Source organism: Rhipicephalus microplus, chromosome 1 (assembly GCF_043290135.1).
Source record: "Rhipicephalus microplus isolate Deutch F79 chromosome 1, USDA_Rmic, whole genome shotgun sequence".
NCBI classification, from domain to species: domain Eukaryota; kingdom Metazoa; phylum Arthropoda; class Arachnida; order Ixodida; family Ixodidae; genus Rhipicephalus; species Rhipicephalus microplus.
Genome location: NC_134700.1, coordinates 35,460,184 through 35,473,060, shown reverse-complemented (window position 1 = coordinate 35,473,060; position 12,877 = coordinate 35,460,184). Strand labels below are relative to the sequence as shown.

General features: G+C 46.3%; 2 protein-coding genes across 9 annotated transcripts in view; one reads left to right on the top strand and one right to left on the bottom strand.

The window, feature by feature from the left end:
* The window catches only part of LOC119178075 (uncharacterized), a 61,953-nt gene extending 49,800 nt beyond the window's left edge, over window positions 1-12,153 (bottom strand). Inside the window, exon 1 of the mRNA XM_075894211.1 lies at window positions 11,902-12,153. The gene's annotated coding sequence lies outside the window, so the exon portion shown is untranslated. The remainder of the gene's footprint in view (window positions 1-11,901) is intronic.
* Window positions 1-12,877, top strand: part of LOC119178073 (PAT complex subunit CCDC47) — a 613,343-nt gene that overhangs the window by 392,475 nt on the left and 207,991 nt on the right. The window lies entirely within an intron of this gene.

Sequence of the window (12,877 nt, the reverse complement as noted above, 5' to 3'; positions counted from 1 at the left end):
TGCCCAGCTCTTGCAGCGAAAGCAATAATAAAAATTACACAATGAACTCGGTTGTTATAAACTACAGTTGTGGCTCTCACTTGGGCTCTACAGCAACTCATAATGTATTATTACGAGGCAGTGCGCATGGCTCCGCCCCGTCGTAGACGCATCGATGAAGAAGAAGAGGATTCGGCGCGCGAGATCCTAGCAACCCTGAGGTGTCACACCTATCTATAAATATTGCAAATACACTCCTTTCTATCTTCAGTGTATTTGTAATCCCCGCAACAAATTGGTGGACGTGCTGGGTAACTAAGCGCACTACAACTGAGCTCCGCAGGGGTCGTCAAATCGGAGTTTCCGTGATGGAACACGGGACTGATCCCACGGCTACCTCTCCATCAGCCTCGGCAACGCCTGCACCATCTACGGCAACGCCTCCACCGCCCCCACCCCCACCCACGTACGTGCTGACGCATCCGAAACATCCAGGAACTTTCTGCGGTACGGACGAAGTTGATGTTGACGGCTGGATAGCCGACTACGAACGTACCAGTGCGCTGAACCGGTATGACCAGTCTTTCATGCTGGCCAATGTGCTGTTTTAACTGAAAGGCACGGCCAAAGTCTGGTACGAAAACCATGAGGAGAAGATCGGCAGTTGGGACACGTTTAAGGAGAAGCTTCGCGATTTATTTGGGAAGCCCATCAGTCGAAAGGCGGCTGCAAAAAAGGAGTTGTCTATACGTGCTCAGACGTCCACAGAGCCGTATATCTCGTATATACAGGACGTGCTGGCTCTATGTCGTAAAGTCGACAACGACATGTCGGAGTCGGATAAGGTTGGCCACGTCCTTAAGGGGATAGCGGACGATGCGTTCAACCTGCTAATGTGCCGGAACTGCGCGACCGTCGAGGAAATTATTCAGGAATGCCGGCGTTTTGAACAGGCCAAAAGCAGGTGTATTTCAAGATCTTTCACTCGACTGCCGAACACCGCTGCAACATCCTCCTGCGAAGAAGGACCGATCTCTCATCGGCAGTCTTCACCGGTGTCTGAAATTACGCGAATCGTCCGGCGAGAAATCAAAGCAATTACACCTGCTCTTCCCAGCAACGGCCACGTCGATTCGTAAGTACTTCAGGTTTGCTTGGTACAGTCGATTGTGCAGGAAGAACTCAGCAATTTGGGCTTCGATGTCTGCGCCGTTGCTCAGTCTCGATCATTTGGCTTCCGTTCAAGGTCACCGCCTCGCCCCAGGTCAACGCTCCAGGAATGGTCTTTTTCACACTCTTGCGATTCGGCCGAATGGCGAACGGCGGATGATCGGCCGATCTGCTTTAACTGCCGTCGCATAGAGCACGTCCCACGGTATTGCCGCAACCGTTGGTCTTCGTCCCCAACACAGTATAACACTGCTCGCCGCGCCGACAGCTACCACCTTTTCCAGCCTCCTGCGTCAATCCCCGGCAGCTACCACCGCCTTCCACCCTTCGATGCCCCTAATACGCAGCACAGCCGCTCACCGTCGCCTCGATGTCATCAGTCTCGTTCGCCGCCTGCATGTCGCCCGTTGTCTCCTTCTCCTCTACGACGACGCCTGACCTCCCCGCTCAATTCTCATCAGGGAAACTAAGCGGTGCAGCTCTTAGAGGTGTAGCTGCATCCTCGATACCGACCTTAAATCCTCTCCTTGTACTGCCGACACGATAAAATTTGATCGACGTAGACCTTGACGGCCTGACTGTTTCTGCGCTTATTGACACCGGGGCGCATATTTTTGTGATGAGTGCCCGACTTCGTCGCCGCCTGAAGAAAGTTCTCACACAGGCTGCTTCTAGCATTATTCGTGTCACCGATGGAAGAAGTCTTGCCATCATAGGAATGTGCACAGCACGCATCACAATCGCCAATCAGCCCACATTTGTTCTCTTTGCAGTTATTGAGCAGTGCCCCAATGACCTGATTCTTGGATTGGATTTCTTGTCCACTCATGCCGCTCTCATCGACTGCGCAACCGGCGCTCTCCAACTTCAACTGCCTCAACTTGGGGCTGTGCCGTCCTCACCGTCACACCGATTGTGCGCTGTTGATTATGTTCGGCTGTCACCCCAAGCCACCACGTTAGCGGCCTTAACAATATCACCAGCTCTTCCTGACGGTGACTACATAGTGTCTCCATTAGTGGATGTGCTCTTGGCGCGAAGTGTTGCTGTGCCGCATACCATCGTGACTATCGTGGACAACTACGTTCAGTTTCCGCTTCTCAACATTAGTAGTTCGACCCAAGTTCTCCCGCAAGGCATTTCGTTAAGCCATGTTTCCCCACTTGATGCATGTAACATCGTGGCATTAGACCCCGAGGACTGCTCGTCTCCTATTGCAGCCAGCCGAGCAAACGCACCTACCGATGAAATCACGATGATGATTGCCCCTGATCTTCTGCCCTGTCAGGCTGCGCAACTCCACCACGTTCTAACCACCTACCGAGATATTTTCGACATCGATGACCGCCCTTTAGGTCAAACGTCCGTTGTGCGTCATCAAATACATACAGGCGATGCTAGTTCTGTTAGACGACGACTATATCGTGTTTCCCAGTCCGAACGCCAGGTCATGCAACCAGAAGTCGAGAAGATGCTCTCTAAAGGAGTCATAGAAGCCTCTTCAAGTCCATGGGCGTCACATGTTGTTTTAGTCAAAAAGAAAGAAGGCAGTTGGACATTTTGCATTGACTACCGTGTCTTGAACAAGATAACCCGCAAAGACGTATATCCGCTGCCCCGAATCGACGACACCCTTGACTGCCTTCATGGCGCGCGATACTTCTCATCTATAGATCTGCGTTCGGGCTATTGGCAAATTTCTGTCGACGGCTTAGACCGCGAAAAACGACGCTTAGACCGCATTTGTCACACTGGACGGCCTTTGTCAGTTCTAGGTTATGCCTTTTGGGCTGTGCAACTCCCCGGCAACGTTCGAACGCATGATGGATTCTCTCCTCCGGGGTTATAAATGGTCCATCTGCCTTTGCTACCTCGACGATGTGATTGTTTTTTCTCCAACATTTGAAAGCCACCTAACTCGCCTGTCAACCATTCTAGCCGTTTTTCGTCGAGCGGGACTCCAGCTGAACTCGAAAAAGTGCAATTTCGGCCGACGAGAAATCACAGTTCTTGGTCATCGTGTAAGTGCTGCTGGCGTCCAACCGGACCCTGACAAGATTAGGGCTGTCAAAAACTTTCCTCTTCCTTCTACTATTAAAGATGTTCGTTGTTTTCTGGGCTTATGCTCGTACTTCTGACGTTTTATACGCAATTTCATTACAATTGCACAATCTTCTCAAAAAGAATGCGCCCTTTTCGTGGGGCCAAGACCAAGCAGCTGCGTTTTCCACGCTGATCCAGCTGCTCACTTCACCACCAATATTGGCTCACTTCGACCCGTCCGCGACGACTGAAGTTCGCACAGACGCCAGTGCTCACGGCGTCGGCGCCGTCCTCACTCAACACCAGGGCGGCCAAACGCATGTTATCGCGTAAGCCTGCCGCCTTGTCTCCACAGCTGAGCGAAACTATTCGATAACGGAGCGCGAGTGCCTTGCGTTGGTCTGGGCTGTAGCGAAATTTCGCCCCTACTTGTATGGCCGGGAGTTTATTACGGAGCACCACGCTCTGTGTTGGTTGTCGTCGCTCAATGACCCAACTGGTCGCCTAGGTCACTGGGCTCTACGTCTCCAGGAGTATAACTTCGACGTAATTTATAAGTCTGGCAGGTTACACCAAGATGCCGATTGTCTCTTGCGTTATCCGGTGGATCCTGCTAGCCTCGCCGGCCATGAGAGCGATTCTTGTGTGCTCGCCATATGATTTGCGCGACATCAGCATAAAGCAGCGCCGGGACGCAACCCTCAAGACGGTCATTGAGCGAGTATCTTCAGGACATTCCGACCCTTCGCTCCGTCAATATGTCCTTCGCAACAAAATTCTGTACCACCGGAACATGAAGCCTGATGGCCTGGACCTTTTGTTGGTTATCCCCCGACACCTGCGTGCCCCCATTCTTCAACATCTGCATGACGCTTCGATCGCAGGACACCTAGGTTTTTCACGCACCTATCACCTCGTGCGGCAACGGTTCTTTTGGCCTGGCGTGTATAAATTTGTGCGCCGCTATGTCGCTGCTTGCGAGTGCTGCCAGCGTCACAAACGTCCTACTCTCCATACGGCTGGCCTGCTCCAACCTATCGGCATTCCCAAGGAACCATTCTTCCGCGTCGGCCTCGACTTGCTCGGACCTTTCCCAACGTCCGTGTCAGGCAACAAATGGATCGCTGTCGCAACAGACTATGCGATCAGATATGCTATAACTCGTGCCTTGCCAAGTAGCTGCGCTACATATGTGGCAGACTTTCTTCTGAATGACGTCATTCTGCGGCATGGGGCTCCGCGCCAGCTTCTGACGGATTGTGGCCGCTGGTTCCTCGCAAAAGTTATAGACGAAATCCTCCGTAGCTGCTCTACCGAACATCACCTTACCACTGCCTACCATCCCCAGACCAATGGTCTCACAGAGCGCCTCAACCGAACTCTTACAGACATGTTACAGACGTCTCTGTAACAGACACAACATCCATGTACGTCTCTGCTGATCACCGTGACTGGGATGCAGTGCTCCCCTACGTCACGTTTGCGTACAATTCATCAAAGCATGACACCGCCAGCTATTGTCCGTTCTTTCTTCTGTACGGCCGCAACCCTGCCTTGCCATTCGACACACTTCTTCCTTCTGATACTACCGAACCAACGGTGTATGCTCAGGACGTTGCTTCTTGAGCCTGCGTCGCTCGCCAAATCGCGCACACTAGGCTCACTGCTTCTCAGGCCTCACAAAAAAAGTCCGGTACGATGACTGGCACCGCGACGTTGACTACCCTGCTCACTCCCTTGTCCTACTTTGGACGCCGCATCGACGTGAAGGCTTGTGCGAGAAGCTCCTTCCACGATACACCGGGCCCTGCAAAGTTCTCCGCAAGGTCGACTACCTCATCACCGACGTCGACTACCTCATCACTCCCGTTGAACCACCTTCATCTTCTGCCACAACACCTACTGATGTTGTCCATGTGTCGCGACTAAAACGCTACTACACTGCCAGTCCTGATTGAGTTAGCGGCACCGTGATGGCGCTTCGTCCGCCAGGGGTGATATTACGAGGCAGTGGGCATGGCTCCGCCCCGTCATAGACGCATCGATGAAGAAGAAGCGGATTCGGCGTGCGAAATCCTAGCAACCCTGAGGTGTCACACCTATCTGTAAATATTGCAAATACACTCCTTTCTATCTTCCGTGTATTTGTAATCCCTGTAACAATATTATGCAGTGAATTATCGCCTGTATGCCTTAAAGGTAGTTCTTCAGACTTTGTTCACACATTAAGGTGAATGCCGTTAATTACTTTGTACAACTTGTTTTTCTTTTAGTGGGAATCTGCATCTTATGTAACATATTTCTAGGTTCAATGAGAAAACCCGCGGCGAGCCGTGTTTCTCTAGCTGCAACAAATATCTACAGAAAGCTGTGTTGGCTGTGTTCATTGCAACAACTTTTGCTGTGAAGTGCAGATGTGCATGCACAATATGTAAACTGAGATATGTGACGTACTATACTTTCAGATCATCCGCAGTACAAATTAAAAAGTGCCCATAGCCTTGCGATTCCCGAGAATCCATTTCTCTCAGAAAGGTGTGTTTAAAGTTTCTCACCAATACGTATAGCACTGAAAACCTTTGTCCTTTCTCTCCAACTGTAGAATTGCTGACATTCTTTTAACTTTTTGCAAGTGTAGCATACTCATTTTCTTTTTCAATGATGTAACCCATACATGTCAGACGTGGTGCCTCTACTCCTGTACTGTTAAATGAATGACTTCTCCAGATTTTGTGGAGCATTTGCCCAAACTGTGCAGGGCAGCCCACACTGCAGATATACTACTGAATATGTACTACTGAATATGCATTTTTTAGGAAGTTATCAAACAGCGCTGTAGATGAAATGTAGAGAAGGAAAAAGACACATATGTTGTGTTTGTCATTTTCACTCACCTTTCCTAAATTTATGGTGCTAATAAATTTCTTCCCCATCAAGTAATGCACAATTCAATCCAGTCCAATGCGAACGCAGCCTACACACCAGCTAAGTTAATGTGCCCTGGAAAACACAGGCCTAGCTTGACATAAAAATTTTGGCACAATTTTGTCTCATAAGATTGCCGGGCATAGCCACATGCTGAAGAATGACTGGAGAAATCGGTCACAAAAATAAATAAGTATTTTGAGAATGGTAAAGTTGCAATATTGCTTCTCAGCTTGGTCTCTGTGGCTTTTATATGCTTCTATGCTGACACACATGCATAACTCTGCTCCTTCTGAAGTTAGTAAGAACTTAATTGTAGTTCAAAACTGGCAGAGGCTGAATGGGAACAGAGGCCACGCTAGCTCAGCGAGGTAGCCCCACCGTAAGAATCCCATTAACAATTTGTCACTTAATCTCTACTCCCTCCAACACATACCTCTACCTTGAAGAAGAGAGTCTTTGTGCGTGTGTGTGTTTTGTACTACATGGGTAGAGGTGCACAGGGACTATGCATGCATCCCTGGAATCAACGGAATCATAGAAGAAACCACAGTATGAATATCACTTTTTTTAGGGCACACAAGACTGTCACATCCCATTATGAAGCTGACAAGTATGAAATGGAGGATACAAACTGTTTTATCACACTTTGTGAATAAAATACAAAAGTTAGTTTTTCTATGAGCTCATTTAGCAAGAAGGCAAAAAGTGAAGGTGCACCTGTAATTTGGAAGTATAGTAAACAAATAGTGGATTAAGATGCATCGAAGGTACTCCAGGCCTATTAGAACCCACTTTGTAGGTGGCTTTCAGGCGCACGTGTGCAATTCCAGATAATGCACTCAAGATCTAAGAAGATGTTAAAGCGTGAATGCAGAAAATGAGAAATAGGCTTATGAGTCTGTTAATTTAAAAAATTGGCAGATCTCATGTACAGTGGGAATCGATGATATGCGAAGCGCGAAGGAGAAAGGTTGATATGTTGCTTAAGATCAGAGCGATGTTACGTAGCAGGTGTGAATTACACTGAACTTAACTTCCATGTCCTCAGTATGTTTGGACATGTCATTTATTTTCATCGTCTATTCACGTCCCGTGATACGAAATTTTGTTATGGGGAGCTAGCCAAATGGTCGCAAGCGTGCTATGAGTGTAGCATGTAGTGATTGATGTTTTACATGGCATGAATATTATGAATATCTTGTTTGGACATGTCATTTTACCTTCGTCGTCCATTCATCTCACATAATTACCAAATTTGTTATATGTGAAGCTAGCGAAACGACCACGATTGCATCATGAGCGTGGTATGATGTCCTGTGTATCATAATTGCATCAGTCATTACCTTCATTATCTCGTTTTCATTATCTCTTGGTGTCTCGTAACACCAAATTTGGTGTATATACTGTGTATCATAATTGCACCAGTCATTACCTTCATTATCTCATTTTCATTATCTCTTGGTGTCTCGTAACACCAAATTTGGTGTATATGAAGCTAGCAAAACGACCAAAGAGCACTATGAATGTAGCATGTAGTCGTGTTTTACATGACATGCATGTCATGATTTCCTTGTTAGGGTCTGTTACTTATGTTCGCTATGGAGTCATGCCATACCATACCAGTTTTGCAGCATGCTATGTGAACGAAACCACCGCAAGAGCAGCAAGATCATGAAATGTAAATCATGACATTCATGATATACATGTAATGATTTTTATGTTATGACTAGTCACTTATGCTCGTCATACAGTTATGTTACGCGATACCATTATCGAAACGGCTAGGAGAGCTACGAGTCGTAGGCGGCCAGATAGATAGATACGATCAAAGTCGCATAAGCTTGCTAAGAAATGCTTTGTACTTAATAAACTAAAAAGTGAAGCGGCAAAGCAATATGATGATGAGTGGAGCACAATTTATGATCTTGCTCCTAGTTTTTCAAGCTGTAAAGGAAGGGCAAGATTGGAAACAGCTATACATGATTGTGGTTCACCAAGCCCAATGCTATTCAGGTGCACTTGGAACTGTTCAAGGAGAGGACAGCGATAAATCTATTTGAGAAAAGATGCATCAACCTTTCAGTGAATGACAATGCACCTTTTGCTGCTATCTGCAGGTATGTAAAGCACAATGAAATTAAAGCACATCCTTCACTTGTAGGTCAATGCATGTGACAATGTAGCTTTCGGAAGTGAACCGTTATTAGACATTAATTTTATATATTAAGTATTCTCAGGAAACACATAGTGAAAAGTAGAAATGAACAGAGCATGCAGCACTAATACTTGGTGGGCATTCTTCTGTAGTATGCTAACAGCCACATTAAGTTATAGAACTGAAAACACTGGAGTGCCTGTGGTGGGCATTCCTCTGTAGTATGCTGGCAGCCACATTAAGTTATAGAACTGAAAACACTGGAGTGCCTGTCTTGTTCCTTAGCGCTGTTGTTGTAGCAAGCTGCTGCTGAAAAAAGTCATTTGCCAGTTGTATGCCTGGTATCTAAAAGTGTAGGTGAGGAGGTGGGGAGATGGGATTGGGAGCAAGAGCGGATGCAGACAAGTGAACTATTTTCACAAGCTGCTTTAGTTGTTCTAAGATAGGAGTCTGCGCATACAACACATACGATTTGGCTTGCTCATACAACGCTGAAAAAAATAACTTCATTAAGGAAAATGAGACATCGAGTGTTTAGTTACATCATGCTCATAAGAAAAATTTTCCACCATGCAGCGTTCAGTTGACTAAAGAGGATAAATTGACTTCAATGGTCTATCTGTCTTTTTAGCGCCTGCGTCTGGTCGCTTTCAAGATCACTCCCTTAGGTTTGGGTAAACCAAATTAGTATGGGAGGTTAAGATGGTTTGATGAATATGATTTCCCGTCAGGTCATGAATAATGCCGCTATCCTGTTGCATATGTCGTCATACCCTTTCTTCCAGATGTGTGGCACACATCTGGCAGGTATGCGGTTATGTGCCCCTGGTGATTTACAGTTCGTCTACACAAGAATGGAAAGAAATAAAATTGGTAATTTTAACACAACATCCAGGAAAAAGTCAGTGTTGACTCTATAAATGCAGTGAATAAATATCAGGGCCCCAGCAGGAATTAAAACTAAACATTGTGGGCGGCGATCAAGTACTCTACCACAAAGCCACACCAGGTCTCGACACTGTTGTGGAAATAGACACCACTCAGGCACAATGTCAATTGCAGTTGCAATGCTAACTATAGAATTTTATGAAAATTACAGATGCACTCCTATGATGCCCCGCCGCGGTGGTCTAGTGGCTAAGGTACTCGGCTGCTGACCCGCAGGGCGCGGGTTCGAATCCCGGCTGCGGCGGCTGCATTTCCGATGGAGGCGGAAATGTTGTAGGCCCGTGTGCTCAGATTTGGGTGCACGTTAAAGAACCCCAGCTGGTCTAAATTTCCAGAGCCCTCCACCACGGCGTCTCTCATAATCATATAGTGGTTTTGGGACGTTAAACCCCACATATCAATGCACTCCTATGATGCAGCCGTCACGACTAGTTCACGTAAATTGTAGGTAAGCACCATACACTTTGGTAGATGAGAGATGATTTAGACTCCAACCAAAAGTTTTGAAAAAAACCTGACTTTTCGGAACCGACTTGGTTTCTTCCTCAGGGGTGACTGCGGAGGCTACGTAGCAGCGTCAGGGGGACACTGCTATGTAGCCTCCGCAGTCACTCCTGATGAAGGAACCAAGTCGGTTCCAAAACGTTTGGTTTCTTCAAAACTTTTGGTTAGAGTCTAAATCATCTCCCACTTTCATACTCAACCAGGCAGACTTCTGCTGTCGAATGTTTACTTTAGCAGATTTATGTAGCAGTGTTTGGGGCTATCATCCTTGAAAGCACAAGCGCTACATATCAGCTTAGCATATCTGATGTTGCTAACACTCATGGTGCTGTTGGCATCATTATGCAAATGTAAACAACTGGTTATATAAAACATGTGTGACTGCTGAACTTACATCTGTGCGTACAACATTTGTCCCTTTTGCTAAATACACCACAGTCACATTCCTTTAATGATATACATGTCTCAAATGGTAAATTATGTCATTGTACAACATTTTTATACATTAAAAGAAGTCACCATTCTTTCAGTGCTTTTTTTTTTGCTGTTCTCCTACATGGATGAAGTAGTTTTTTTTTCCCTAGAAGTTCACTTACTTTCCAATTACAGAAAAAACAAAACAGATGCTTATCTGTTACTTTAATCTTCAAAAGGGATTGATACTAGTTTGTTAATTGCTTACAGGGGTGCCATTTCACGCTGGAAAATGAGACACCTGTGGGCAGAAAAACCTGTGGGGTGCAAACCGCACGCACTACATACCCAGGCGTCGAACTCTTGTTTATGTACAACTATCGATCGTGCAGCTGTATTAGGCTTGAGTAGTGCCATACAGTCTCTTTCAATTTGATTCGTGTTTCTCAACCTAGAACGACTCGCTTCTGCATTTATGCACGATCGTGTAAATTACATAGTGTAAGACCTGCATGGCTTAACTGACAGAGAAAATCGGCCTCGTTGACCGATAAAACGGCAGTAATGCCACTCATTGATACATTTGATGAGCAAGTGGCAAAACAGTCAAAAGCAAGTTGCCGAAGCATATGATCAAGGACAGTGAAAAACATACTTTCACGCGCAGTAAAGTTTGTACGATGAACACTATCATCTCACACGAAAAAAAAAAAAAAACTCAAATATTAGCGATCACAAAAATAACTCTGAAGCACGCAGTGACAGTGCAAGTATGGTCTCTAGTGAATGGAATCACAGTGCAAGTTCAAGCGCTGGAAACACCGTCCGCATTCGTCAAGCACATGGGCAAAGATAAGCACAGTTGCAGTGACCACGCCCATCACAAGAACACCGCAATCAGCACGCATCCAGCACAACACAAGTGTGTACAGCTCACGATCGCGGACAACTCATCCCACACACGCACACATGTCCACATGCCAAGAGAACCTGAGACTGCCTGACCCACTGTTGACCAAAAGCCACAACACACCTCACGCAAAAAAAAAGAATGAACGCTGTTATATGCACTACGGAGTGCAGGGGCAACGGAAATGGTTATATAAATGGTAGTGTGTAGGTGTTCTGTGGGTATTTGCACTACGATGCATGCAGTGCCACGTCAAGAAAGCGGTTGTGGTCGGAGACTTCCGCCAAAGCACGCCGAGGCAGCTGACAAGACAGGATGCGCACGCGGATATTTAGAGATTCAGACACACTGTAACGAGTGCTTAAAGCTACGGAACAAGCGCTTGTCTTCGTGTGCCTGCTGTCTTTGTCCCGAATTCCGAAACACCGAAAATCGACGAACGGGGCTCGACTTGCTTGGCGAAATAGGTGTAGGCCGCCCGTGACGATAACCAGGCCGTTCGCTTGGAGCAAGCGAACGGCCTCGACGGAATGTCGCTTCAGTACCACTAATTACGCTAGTAACGTTAGTGTCGCAAGTTATACTTGCGTGATTAAAAGAACGATTAACTTATAGCTGGTAATTTACACTATCGCTCCATTTATCTTTCTGGTGTGTAACACGACTGTGACCTCCGAATTTCTCGACATGGCACTGCATGTATCGTCGTGCATATAACCACTTTCAGTACCGCCGCACTCCGTAGTGCATATAACATCGTTTAAAAAATATATATATATGCCCAGAGAACCAGATTTAACCACAGAACACCTATTTAACTCTGCAGAGAACCTTAGGTTGCCTGACCCACCGTTCTCCAAAAGCCATAACTTTGTACGGATCCAAGTCAAGTTGGGTGAATATAGCGTTTTCGCTATTTTCACTGGGCTGTAGCAGTCACTGCGGGCTGTAATCATTATAGTGAACTAGAATATACTCCAGTGGCGGAACTGGTCGGGCTCAGGTGTTCTCCTTTGCGCAGATGCCACGAGATGGTGCCACTTGATTGTGCGCCTATTACAGGCGTTTCGTCAAAGATTTTTCACAAATCACTGAGCTGCTAACTCACCTCGCAATAAGCAATGTCCAATTTAGGTGGGAAGCGGCACAAGAGGAAGCATTTTAGAAAGTTAAAAGAAGCCTCCAAACCCCATCGATACTTGAACATTTCGTTGAACTCGCCGAAATAGAAGTACACACAGACGCAAGCAGCGTAGGACTCGACGCCATCCTTGTGCAGAAGACTGAGGGCGTGAAAAGAGTTATCAGTTATGCTAGCCGGTCGCTATCCAAGGCCAAAGCCAACTACAGTTGAACCCCGCTACAACCAAACTGAAGGGGCGCGGAAAAAAAATTTTGTTGTAGTGAAATTGAAAAAATATAGCCGATCTGAACTAGCAAAACAAAGGAACATTTATTCTCAAAATTTAAAAAGTGTCCGCTGATTTTTATTCCAACCTAGCAGTGTCACGACAGGATTCTGACGAAATCAGGGCAGTCTCATTGCCATCGCTATCGAGCAATGGCGGCGTCCGTGCTTGCTGAACAGTGGTGGTTTTTGGTGGTGCCAACACATGTTTTAGGCTTCGTCGATGTATTTTGAGATTCTGAAAATGCATCAAAATCTTAGAGATTAGGTTTACTGTATAGCAATAAATATCTGAGCCTGAAATCGCATTGTGAAATTTCGTTGAAGCAGGACGGCAGAAGAAAAAGTGTTTGTTGGGGCGACAATATTCATGCATTGACTTCTATGGACTGCTGACAAGAAAGCGTGAATTTTTCGT